This window comes from Achroia grisella, unplaced genomic scaffold, assembly GCF_030625045.1.
Source record: "Achroia grisella isolate CSIRO2021 unplaced genomic scaffold, CSIRO_AGI_Agris_v1 utg840, whole genome shotgun sequence".
Classification (NCBI taxonomy): domain Eukaryota; kingdom Metazoa; phylum Arthropoda; class Insecta; order Lepidoptera; family Pyralidae; genus Achroia; species Achroia grisella.
The window spans coordinates 1,679,006-1,693,433 of NW_026713038.1; the positions used below are offsets into that span (position 1 = coordinate 1,679,006).

At 29.8% G+C, this 14,428-nt stretch overlaps 1 protein-coding gene across 3 annotated transcripts in view; it reads right to left on the reverse strand.

Annotated features, from left to right (window-relative positions):
- Nucleotides 1-11,901, reverse strand: part of LOC131852137 (uncharacterized) — a 44,770-nt gene extending 32,869 nt beyond the window's left edge. For 2 of the 3 annotated variants that reach the window (XM_059202777.1, XM_059202775.1), the window contains exon 1: nucleotides 11,843-11,901. The gene's annotated coding sequence lies outside the window, so the exon portion shown is untranslated. Of the gene's footprint in view, nucleotides 1-11,813 lie in introns of all 3 variants that reach the window. The other variant, XM_059202776.1, reaches the window with a different exon arrangement.
- Between the last annotated feature and the right edge of the window lie 2,527 nt (nucleotides 11,902-14,428).

Here is a 14,428-nt window from a genome sequence, read left to right on the forward strand (position 1 = left end):
AAAATACCAACTTATTCATTCTAACACAATTTTTTTTTATGTGAGTTCAAAAATAAAAACCCGGTCATTCTTTATAAAACTAAATGTCATTAAACGTAATTAAATGTCTTCGCGCGGAAACAACCCAGAAACTATTGTATTTTGACCGTATTTCCTTGTATATAAATATTCACATTGTCACGATGAGGCAATATAGAAAAATGAGTAGACATGGCTGTAAGGCTGTATGTATATATGTGTGCCAGTGAGGAAAGTTGTTATATAACTTTGTGACTATTTTATATAATCAGTAGCACTTCGGTTATATGCTAATAAATACAATCCGACCTGTTACTGGTATGTTTATGAGATTTATAAATATATATTGACGTATACGTATAAAGACGACCTATTTATATTTCGGATCCATTTTGTAATATATGCCTATATACTTAGGGTTGTAATTATGACAACATTATGAAGTTTCTCAACACAAATCTTATAACATTCACATAATTCGCACTTACGCGTTAGGTATAATTTACACCATTTTATTAGTTATAGTCATTAATAGTTATTTTTTTTATACACTTAGAGTTAGGCTGGAGGCTTTCAAAATAAGGTTGTTAAATGGTCTCTATGGTCTCTATGGTCTCTATGGTCTTATTGCATGCTGACCACTTACAATATACGTAACTTGAAAAATGAATAATTTTAGTATCTTCATATGTTTTTTCGTTGTATTACGTTTCGGTCCGAACTTATATTAAATCGTATAGTTGATTTAAACAAGTTAGTTACAGTCTAAATCTATTTAAACTAGTTCATTCATTTAGCAAGTACAATACTGTGTATAGTTTACTTAAGTTTTTTTTGTATCTTGTTGAAGGAGATAGCTTTAATAATATATGTTATAAAACAAAGCCCCCGCTGTTATCTGTATGTTTGAGACAGTCTTAAAAAGTACTGAACAATATCATGTGGTTTTAATTTACTAAACAAAAGTTTAGGTACATATATGATACAATATTATACTGGCCGATGGAAACACGCTTGTATAACCGTTTCGCTAGTATTTTAATACTGATAAAAACCATATATAGCTTAATTATGTGATTAAAGCCCTTCAAATTAATAAAAATATGATAAACATCGGTTCAAAACTGATGATGATATAGTGTAAAGAGTATTGTATTGCTCTTTTTAAAAAAATTAAAAACACAGTACACTTTGAACGAATAACCGTGTTACCTACCTACCAAGTCACGCATGTTAGCAATTTATTAAAAATGATGTCTCAATTATGCAATATGTATTTATTATTTTAAGTCAGTGGAATATTCTAGTCTAAATATTATACGATGGTTTAGCAAATGTTATTTAGTCTTACATATTTATTAATCGTGTCAAACTTTTCGCTATTAAATTAATGTACTTCTTTATTATATATATATATATATACATATATATTACTAGCTACCCGCTTTGTGTAAATACATTATACATATAAATCTTCCTCTTGAATATTGTTAAAAACTGCATTAAAATCCATTGCATAGTTTAAAAGATCTAAGCGAATAGACAACAGAAGCGACTTCATTTTGCTGACCCAGTGCCATATAGCAATATCGCTATTAAAAATAACGTTGGCGGTAGAACAATGAAAATAACTGTCTCAAATGACAACAGATTTTCATGCCTAACGAGTATGCGTAAAATTTCATCAATCTCGGTTGAGCCATAAATCAATACATGTTGATAAGAATTGAGCGTCGACAATTAAATTTAATATATTTAAATTTTACTCATCTAGTACTTTCGTAATTAGTGGTTTTTTATGCATATATATACGTTTAAAGTAAACAGAACTATTGATTGATGTTGTAAAATGATGCAACTCAATAAATCAGACTGGACTAATATGTAAATAATCATGAGTAGATCGTTAAATTTAATGAATTAATAGGTTAATATCTTATTTCCACATAACATCAAGGCTTTACTAGAACTAAAGGAAAGGTAAAGGTTGTTTTATTTATTTATGACTCCGGTTTCGCCCCGGTGCTGATAACTTTGTAAGTTTTGAATAAATTTGCATAATGTATAGTCTAGTTTACTCTGGAATAATGTAGATTATTATCACTTAAAGAATTTTTCATATCTGTGCACTAGTTCCCGAGTTTTCTTTCTTTATCTCAATAACAGCTCTTTCTCTCTTTATAATAGTAGTATAGAATCTCTACTTATTGAGAGACAGAGCTATTAAATTTAATTTTAAATTTGAGGTGTTTTATGAGAACACAAATGCTAATTAAAAAGTAATAACTGATGTACTTATAATTATTAAAATATTTATTAAATTTGGTGGAAGCCATGAAAAAGGTTTTTACCCAGCAGAGGATAGACATTGAAATAAATATAAAGAAGTATTAGAATTCTAACTAAACTAAAAATAAAACGTTACACTTCTAAAAAAAAAGGTAATAATAGGCAAATATTCTACTCATATTGCTAATAGACATCGTATCTCGCAGTGAGTTGTTAATTAGTTTTTGACGCTGATTTTTATGAATACATATGGACATAAACACAAAAACAGAGTCAAATTAATCACCTATTTCTTTTTGAACCCATTTAAATCTACATTCTAAATATGTATCTATTATTTTCCGACCTTATCACTTTGAAATGTAATATATATGTAACGAGCGTGGGTGCCGTCTTCATAACAATAGAGATATGTCAAGTTCAAGAGTAAAGCTGCGCGCAGTAGTGATATTTCACGCATAACCCACTCAATGCGAGATGCACAAGATCAAGGCCGATCGTTACTATTGAATTTGCATGTATCTCATTATAAACAATATGTAATATTTCCTTAGTGAGATTTGTAGTAGACTTACCTCTAGACTTAAGTAGACTTACTTAATAAGTAACTTTTATTACACTTTTTCAATCTGTGAATAATGCAGTAGCTGACCTATATAGATAGCACTATCTTACTTAAACGAAGGCGAGTGCATTGCGTGCACTCCAATTTCTGAATTATGGTCCGGTTGAAGGCCATCCTACTTGATACATTACGATTTTAGGAGGCCTGTTTTCGGAAGCCGATTAATAAAATTAAAACCTATGTAATATATTCTAAAATCTAAACTTGATCATCCATTACTTTTGGAGATGAATTATCACTCTTGAAAGCTAGGTTTCTATATACCTCAATATATTTTCTATCTAATATTATAAAGTGGTAAAGTCTATGAAATTTTAGGGGAGTTTTATATCTAAAAGTTAGTATCGATATTTTATCTATAAATAAAACCAGAGTATTTATCGATTTTAATTGTCATCAGAGGCTATCATCAGGCAATTATCAATAGGAGCAATGAAAAATGTTGTAAAAAAGGATAAAATGTAACACATACAAAGTGTGCGGGGTAGCTTGTCGTGGATAAAACATATTCTGTTTATATGACATGACAATTTCGCATACATTGCTTATTCTCTCAAGCGACAACTGAACCACAAAATAAACTATCGCAATTATCTCCCTAATGTTTGTCATAATTAATACGATAGACCAAATATAATTTTATAAGATTATTCCCAAACACCAAAATACTTGTTATAGTAGAACTGGTTGTGGTAATGTCAGCAATATTAATTAATATATTTTATATTAGGGATAATATATGTCTCAAATAATTCTTCTAAAACTAGTAAATTGAATATAATTTTGATATTGATACATAAATTTAAATATTTCAGATCTAACCTTTCGCGCCTACGCATATATATTATATATTTATATATATTTTATTACACGTTTATGTGCCTATAGCTTTGGTAAATAGAATATGATCTAAAGATTTTAAAATGCCAATATACTCGTGTTCATAATATATACTTTTTGTATTATCAAATGTGTAAAAGTTAGTCAAATTATATCAATAAAATTTTTAATTTAATAGACATAGCGAAATGGTAATTTGCTTAAAATTTGTTGAGCTTTAAGTCTAAAAACACGATATTAATTTTTAGATTTCTATTACAGAGAGTTAGTCAAAAATTAAATTTTACTAACTAATTAACAATAACTAAATGTAATTCAATTAAATTTTCAGATTTCAATCTTTGGCTATAAACGCAATAATAATCAGGTAAAACTTAAAAGCCACTAAGTGCTTACATAATATATTCGTACATTTATATATATTTATATATTTATGAGGTTAAATGGTCAAAGTCAAGATTAAAGTAAGCGATAATATAATAATTAAAGAGAGAAGAGAATGACCGAAAATAGGATGGACTGTTTGAAAGATAATGTGAGCTCAGATATAATTGTCGATCAGTGGAAGAATGATGACATACTGCCCTAACCCCAAATAATGGTATGAAGTGAAAACAATGATTACAATTAAAGGTATTTAATATTATAGAATAGTTTTAGATTTGTAAGACATTGCTTTTGGTAGTCCAAAGAATTTACATTATTTTTGATTCTCTTTTTTTTATAATATTTGTTAATTGTCATAATATGTAGTGTTTTTTTTTTAATTACGACGGTAAATTGTACTTGTAATGAGACTTTTCGATGATAAATTTGAATCTTAGCCAACGTTAAAATTAGTACCACTCTAAAGTCATTATAGGCGAAGAAAAAAAATATATTAAAGGCATAGTACGTTACATAATATGCGTGTTGCAATGCAATTTATTTCTAATTCATTATCTAGTAATATTAATATCGCATTGTTGTCTCATAAATGGTTTTTGTATACTTCATTCATAATACTGTTATATACAGCAAAACAATTGATGATTTAGCGTTATGTATATTACAGAAAAAATGCAAAGTTAAATCTTGACAAAGTTTATAAAGGACCAACACGGAAACAAATGGATTTGATAGTTTATGTGATATTAATAGCATTTAACGTGTCGACTTACCTAACGGAAAACGGCTATATGAATAATAATAAATAATAGTATAACAAAATACCTACATTGTGATCCTCTCATATGCAGTCATTCTAAAACTAATGGGACATTCCTTCAGAAGCTCCATGAATCATTGAGAGGATGGTACAATGCTGACAATACTACTATCATATGTAATAATATATTTAAAATTAATTATTGCAAAGTCTTTATATATTATATTTTGTAAAGAGTTGGCTGTGTTTTAGTTCTACAGTAAGATTAAATATAGACAACTTTTACCACTTACCATACCCCTTACAAGGTTTAATATTTAAAATTGGGAAAACAAACCTGATTTTGGCCTTTAAACTACTTTTGGAAAATAGTCATACACAATAGATTACTAAAGTAATTGAATCACCATCTGCTCAATGGAACGCGGCCTTATAATCTAGAGCTGTTAATACCCAAGGCTTTGTAAATATGTGGCTCACATAAGTAATGAGTGGTCGGGACCAGGGGTCAAGTGCGATAGTGCGTGCTCACTCAGTTGCGTAACAAACGTTGGTCGTTCGCCAAACATCCACGTAAGGTTTATGGGAAATGATTTGCATTCACGATTACTTAACAATTTCCTTACATAGAAATATTTTTTGATTCTAATATTTTTTAATCTAACATATTTAATTTGTATTTAAACATTTTTAAATGAATTTTGAAAATGATATCTGCTAACAAAGAGTTTTGACATCAGAAATATTTTTTGATTCTAATATTTTTTAACCTAATATATTACATAACATATTTAATTTGTATTTAAACTTTTTTAAATGAATTTTGAAAATGATATCTGCTAACATAAGAGCTTTACTACTACTACTAACATAGTAGCTTATTTAGTAATTCTGTGTATTTTAACATCATAAAATATACAGAATTACTAAATAAGGTACTCAATGGATGAGAGATACATTTCCTCAAGTAGAGGAGTATTGTGATACGCTGGAGGAAACGAGATATCTGCGCAAGTCTGAACATTTATAAAGGGTACTCATTATGGTCGTGAACGAATGCTGCTTGTAGGGACTGGTCTGCTCTAATCACTAGGACTGATTTAATCTTATTGTGTATTGTATATTTTGATTCTAATACATTAGTGCTAGTTGGTAGTTTCTATCCACACATTTCAACTTATAATTGTAAAGTGTCAAAAATTGTTCCAAAAAGAAAAACGCAAGTTTCTTGTTCTTCTTGTGATGAGACAGCTTTCCGTGTGTGAGTGGAAGACTGAAGAAAGATGACTATTCAAAAGTGGTTAAAATTAAATTGAATTTAATTATTTCAATTATATTCTAAATTAATTTAATCAATTCGTGTTAATATTGTAGTTTAATTCACAATTATAAGAAAAGTAAAGCCGATACTATCAACAAAATTTCATTCTCAATCCATTATGAAGAAACACAAAATTAATAGTTCAATGAGTACATATAAAAGCCTATTACTATATGTACACTTATGTTAACATCTTCATTTTTTTAAATAAAGAATTGTAGTTCTGATGTCACGTTACTTAAATCTGTTACATTAAAATAAGCTTTATGTTCATAGTCTTAGGTACATTTTTAATTGTTCACAGAATACAGGGTTTTTACATTAGTTTTATATGCAAACAATAGAATGGGTTTTTACTTCAGTAAAAAAATTCCAAAATGCATTTACTAGTAAAAAAATAACAAAGTTTTTAATTTTTATTTATAAATTAGTATTTGTTGCACGTAAATAACATAGTTTTATGTGAGTTGTTCTATGTTTGCTCTCAGAATAAACATATAATATGCCTCAAAAGTGAAAATTCTAATTTAAAAAATTAGATACAGTTTCGAATTGAAAACAGTTCACTATAACAAATAAAAGTAAAAGAAACTACTTGTAAAATACGTTATGATATATAATATGAAGTACAAATTTAAAATTATTAGGTGAATAGAGTATTTTATGTTATATTTGTAATACATGTATGTTTGCAGGTAATTAGAATTTCGTCAAATTAGTGTTGTTTTAAATTGCTTGTTAAAAATATTTTTATTACCAAAAATGAGAATTAATTTGTGCATTAAATAATTTTGTAAGTTAAATGTGATATTTCGAGGCCAGTCTATATTAAAATTTAATCTTAAATATTCAATAAAAACAGTCGTACTTTACATCATATAACATCTCTATTGATTTGTCAATCTTTGCGTAATTTTTACTATTTCCGTATTACATACAGAAAGATTGTGATCAATTTATTTAATAGTAGGCATGTGAATATTTATCATTTATTCCTAATTAATTATTGGTTTGAGTCAATTTTAGTTTTAGGTTTAGTTAGTTATTATTTCACTATTTACTATTTTATCACATACCTACCCACACTACATTGGTATGGTGACGGAAAGCTAATTTTGTTACGGTAGAGTTATTGCGTTATCCGAATTTCTTCAAATATCGCATAATTATTGTTTATAATTATGCTAAGTTTTATAAGAGGACAATCGAAGAAAAAATAGATGGACGGAAGATAATATGGATAAAAAGAGAGTGAGTTCAGATATGATGGCTGGTAGAGGTCAATACTAGTAGAATAATGAGATACGGGCTAGGTAAGGACTAAGGATGCTGAAATAATAATTAATGTCATTTGATTTGTTTTAAACAAACAAATGACATTGAAATGGGTTCGTAAAGATAATATAGAAGTTGACAAAATAAACAGTATAGCTAACTTTTATTTTAAATGCAGCTAGAAGCTAGTTTAAAAAATGTAATGCAAAATTAAAAGAAAACACGAAAACGGGTGGAGCGAGCACGTAAATTAATTTAGCAATTCCAACACGCAAGTTATTGGTTCAAATTAAATTGAAGGTCTAACAACGGTCTCTTTTGTATTAAACTGTTTTCGATACTCCATGGCCACTTACAAAACTATCTAAGAACATTATTGGTCACTTTGTAACTGGTTGGTTAAGCAAAACTTGTTTATTAATTAGGTACATTAATAAAAGCTAATAAGGTACAGTTTGTGTAAAACACTCTTCTCAGCTTATTACTTATTACAACCTATTTAAGGTACGGTACTGAATTACAGAATGTCTGGTCAAACACATATGAGATTATTTTGGAATGAGAAGTAGTAACTTTTTTAATACAGTTAGTGAATCGTTGAATAAAATATAAACTGTTTAGTATTATTGTAATGGATCGGTGGACTGTATGGGCGTCTAAATGATGAAACACGTAGTTTGCAATAATATAATATATTAATATGTGCAATTGCGAACTATACGAAAGACAATAATAGAATAATTGAAATGTATCAAAAAACATGACGTATAAAAAGAACTGTTCTAAAAATATAGATTTAAAAATAATAAAAGTATCAAAAGAGGTTGCGGCGGCCGGTCGCCAACAATTATTGTAATCACTATTGCCTGTTTATGCAAATATTAAAGAAGAAAACACTAGAGCTTTCAGGATATTGAACACATATGTATGTATCTGATAAAAGCACGAGAATATATTATTTTACCTACATAAATTAAAACAAATGTAATTTATTATTGTGTTATATTTGCAAATAAGAAATCAAAGGGACAATTATAACGACTTTTTCTTAATTAATTATTTATACACAATAGTGATTATGTTCGGTATTAATTTTAATGAATTGATTTTGTTTTTTATTACACTGTTTTTTTTTATTTAATCATAAGTTTAATAATAAACAAGAATAAAAAATAATATTTATATTTTTTAATCTATGGTTGGAGAGAATATTTTAATTCAATAAGAAATAAAATTTGTATGCGCAGGAATGAAGGATATAAGGATATAAAAAATATAGTTAATATTATTATATAAAACGTGTTGTTATGATTATATATAACGGTATTTTGTAAAAAATTACACATATAAATGCAGATTCAGCTGTTTTTTATTCAACTATTTTTTTTTGTTTTTGAAACGTAACACATTCTACTATAAGAGACTATTTTTAACTTGCGTTTCTATTGTATTCTTATTACATCGCTGCGGTATCAATTTAGTCATTTAACTATTCATTTATTTTCCATACCCAACCCTCAGAAACTCTTATAAGTTACATACGATACCTTCAAATGTAAATAATTTATATACTGATTTTATTTATTAACAATATAATGAATGTCGAAGATGAAACAAATGTGGTGAAATTGATTTCGATGGTAAGAAACAAATTTGGTTGCAATACCGCATCCGTTAAGGTTTTAAATCCGTAGCAAGTAGTACTAATATTTTATTGCAATGCAAATCCGTTAAGGTTTGATATAAGATTATTTATATATTTATATTTAAGTATGTATGTGTCTAGATATATATATTTAATTCATTATTATTACCTACTTCCTTTTATTTCATGTTATTTATTTAAATGCACCGTCAACTAATCTCTACTTGCCCTATGGTTGACTGAGACAAAATGCCTTATGGCGTTAAGTTCGCCATATTCGCCATGATTTTTGTATTTGTTTGGCTTAAAGATTTAATAAATAAGATATCTTTACTTACGTGTTATGTATAAATATTTTCTCTTCAAATATAGTTATCTAGGTAACTGATATCACGGTCTATTGACAAATAACTCATACAACCGCCCAGTGACCTATCGGCCGCCGTCATCATCGGTTACGTGTTCGACACACATTCTATCATTTCACTTTCAAATGTCACTCCGTATAAATGTGACTATCAAAAACATGGGCATGGCTGTATGGGCGCAGTTCCCTTAGCCTTTCCTTTAAAGGATAAACAGAAGAAAAAAAAGGCTGACTATCATTTAGGGCTTCATTATAATGTAATCTGATCATTGATTAAACCAATCTATTAATTAAACTTTTTCATATATTTTAAATAGTAATAAAATAGTCGTTTATAAATAATTGAACGTTTCCCACGATGCTTTTTTATTTATATAAAAGATATCCTATTTCTGCCCTTGTGACATAGTTAATCTACACGTCAAATGGCATTAAGATCCCTGAACATGTAACAAACTTATTTGTGTTTTACTAAATAGTAGCAGTAGCATTTATTACTAGCTTACTAAACTTGAAAGTTTGTGAGTATGGATGGATGGATGGATATTTGTTCCTCTTTCACACAAAAATTACTAAAATAGCCAAATAAGCTATCAATTTCACGCGAGAGAAACCGCGGGCACAGATTGTTATGTATTGATCCTGATCATCCTAAATAGATATTTGACAATTTCTCACTATACTACTAGGCAAAGTACACAGACATTAGGTATTAGAAGTACTTATATTTGGAGAGAAAGCTCATACAATGATATGTCGTAATACGATAAAAGCCGTTTAAAATATAAAATCAATAAAAATTTGCGAATCTCCTTTACCGTTTATTTAAAATATGATAAATAAATAAATAATAAAAATTAAGTAATATTTACTTACCGTGGCCACAATTTTTTTTAAGGTAAATAAAATTTCTAAACGAATCACTTCGGAAAAAGTTTGAACATCACTAGATTTGACAAGTCGGATGTTTTATTTTAATTCTGTAACGGAAAAGGGAGGGGGGTTGTTGATATGACCTTGACCGTGTCTGGTGGTCATCATTAACAGCAACCATCGTGAAACCATGAACCCTTAGATGCGACATTATCGACTTCACTCGATGGTGAACAATTTATTGAGAAATTATTGTAGTTAACGGAATAGATTAGAATAGAATAGGTATCATATCATTGAAAAATTCAACAAATTTTAATACGTATATTATGCTTTACTTTATTTCTACAAAATACTTGTGATCTATGATATCTCAAAGACGTCGTTCTGAGAGAACTATGTAAGTTCTAAATTCCAGATTCTTCAGTTTTACATTCTATGATTTATCTCATTTAATTTTCGTTTTTTTTATCATTAATTTTGCTTATTGCTATTTTTCATAACTGTTATATTTTACTACTATGTTAATTATTTTTGTAAATTTTGTCTACATTAAATACTATGTGATTAAAGTCATGAGATGCAGTTTTCCTTATATGTACTTCGTTAAACATTCATAAGTTCATACAATTGTATGTATAAGGACTTAACCGGAATTGTTTATAGATTTGAAGCTACCGCAAGGTCACGTGGAAGTGACGTAATGATGATTATTTGATTCAATACAGTGCCTGAATATTGAATTATTTGCCTGACCATACATGTACAAACAAGTAATTTAAATAGAGAATATTTAAGATAGAGTTTTCCCTGAAAAGAGCGATGCAGAGATTTTATCACAAGATTTAGTGAATAAAAAAGCAGACAAAAATAATGACATAAAGTTAGACCAATTTAATGTTAATACTATATATGTGGTTATTTTGGAAGTTAATATTTGTTTTTATTGTCAATTTTCATATATTATATAATATAAGTGTTAATTGTTTTGTTCGTCAAAACAGTAAGATTTTACCTGTGAGCCAAGACCGCGAAGTAGAGTTTTTATACGATTATAATAGATTTAACATTAATTTGTCATAATCAGCCAACAATCTACAGTTCAATGTTATCGAAATCAGTTTTCTACCGACGTTTAGGGTGTCGAAACGAGCCAATGTCGGGCAGCGAGGTTGCGGCGCGGTGTAGCAACGGACGCGGATTGCATTTCATTAGATGTCTAATTATGATTTGATACGCCGTCACCTCACTTGATATCACCGATGCACGTGGGTATTCGATCACTGCATTCGCATTCGCGGGTCACTGTGTCTGCGTGTTTGGCGGCGCGCTTTCATAACGGGCGGCGAGGCGGAAACTGGAGTTATGCAAGCGCACGCGCCGCTGTGTGCGTGGTAGGTGTGGGTACGTTACCGGACTGTTGCGGCGAGTGGAATACTGACGGGAGGCTGCACTGCCGCGGTCGGAGCTGAAGACACGTGCGTGCGATACGAACGCGCGCGACTGAGTGCTGGTGTCTAGCAGCGCCGGCGACCGCCTCTAGCCACCATCGGACCGCCCTTCCCGCACCCCGCACCGTGCCCCACGGTCCTCTCACCATCTTTCAGCGAGCTCACCCCACTGTTTTTCACAGTTTTCTTACTGATAACGAGAGGGTAAGGCAGAGCACACAGACGCTATGTTTACTTCATAGCATAGATACAAACTGTAAGTAGGTATGTTCTTGTGTCATACATTGACTATTTCAACTTCAATATTAAATATCATATAAGTTTTTAGAAATATATATATATATAGGTATATGTATATCTTTTTGTAATAGCTTATGTGATATTGAATACGGAAGTTTCTTTTTTAATAATCTATAACTTCAAAAATAGCTTGCAATTCAATCTGTCGATAGTCTATATTTTATATTTCTTTATGCACGATCGTCGTTTATCTGGATTGTTATGATTCTCTTTCAATCAAATAAAAGGTTTAATCAAGTTTCATCAAGTATTATTTTTGTGCGACTGTAGTAAGAATTCACTATCATGATTTCAGTTTAGATCTAGGTCTCCCCCATTTTTTATGGCGGAAGGAACGACCCGGAAACTAAGCGCATCCATTAAGCATTAACTGCTTGCAACACATTTGGAGTGACTCTATGTAATTAGTGACCAGTATGTCACTTGCTGAAGTATTACATTAAAAACATACGAATTTTACCAGGTACATATTTTAAACGTCGTTTGCACCGATAGGTTTGTGGGTCGACTGTTTTTGGTTGTAGGGTGTGATTATGAACTTACAGGATATGTTAGTTAGAGGTATGACCTCTTAGTCCTTAAGACTGGCAGCACAAAAGTGGTATCATGTCATGATAAAGTGATGTCCTGTGCTATGCTGGACATATGATAACGTGATAGCGTAGTTCATGTACATATATAGGCTACGGTTATCACTTACCACAAAGGAGTCCTCCACTTGTTCTAAGTACATGAATAGAAACTAATAAGTATTCCGGAAAGAGGTCATATTGTTTACATGTATAATATATACATGTAAAAACTATATACTCTTTATTACACTTTTAACTTAAAATAGTACAAAAATATTAAAAATAATATAAGTAAAGGTGGCTTTATCTCTTGAAGAGATTTCTTACAGCCAGCCTGAGACTTAGTTTGACGGCCTCGGTGGTCTAGCGGTTTAGCACACCGCTATTACCACCGATGGTCGCGGTTTGAGTCCTGGCACGGTGCAAACATTTTTATTCATGAGTATGATTGGTGTTTTCTATGTATATTATGTGTGTATTTACAATATATATCTAAATATTTATATCAGTTGTCTAGTACTCGTAACACAAGTTCTGCTTTTCGTGGGACTACTATAGATGGCGCTACTAATTGTCTAAGGTTATTTTTATTTTATTTTATTTATTTATTTATTAAACCAAGGCTATTCAAGTATATCTTAAATAAAATCAATATATATGTCATAGTAAGCCACTGACAGGCTTTCACTAATAACAATAGACTAATTCTTAAAAAAAATACATCACTACGTATAAAGGCATTATAAAGTTAACAGAGAATATGAAATTAATTAACAAGAGTACAGTAATAAATAGTAAATTTATAGAAATATATACATATACATGATTTTCAATAATAATTAAGTGTTATTTAAAGAAGGGCTCACTTAGTTGGTGTCTCGTTGATTTAATATTATTACAAAATATATCTATATTAACTGTTTTAGATAGTTTATTAAAATTGTTGCTAGCTCGCCAGAGAAATGAATTCTGCTTATAGTTCGATGACACTAGGGGAACAGATAGGAGAGGATTGTGCCTTGTTGATACTCGTGGTACATTAATGGATAATTTACCCAGGAGATTCGGGCAGTCGACAGCACCAGAGGCTATTCTCATGAGATTTGTAATTTCCGCGATTTCCCTACGCTTCTCAAGAGGCAGAAGGTGGTGTTTTTTACAAAACTCAAGATACCTCAAGATACCTAGATGAATCATACGGATCTCGTAATCTGTAGGCTAAAATTATTATAGTTATTTATTTATTGAATTTGCATGGACTTAACAAAGTTGGAGATTAATTACATAACATTTGTGTTTGAACTGTGCGCATTATTTACTCTAAATATGTATATACATATATAAATATATATACCAGGTCACGTACTGCAAATCCAATTAGTTTTATTTCAACAATGATTCAGTCTTTCGCTACAATTAACCTACAATGTAATGCTATAATTTGCCTTCACTTGTTGCATTGACAAATGCCTAAAAGCATCGAAAGGGTTATATTCTAATGATTTTGAGTGCAAAATAAAGCTTGTATAAACCGATTGCACAAAAGGGGAGGTTCTCGATTCGATAACACTTTACCGTAAAGTAATATTTACGTAATACCTGAACTGGTCTGAAATAATATTGAATAAAATTTCTATTTAAAAGGATTTATTTTCGTTTTGCACCTGCAGTTATTTTTATTTTACGTTGACTTTAATTAAATATT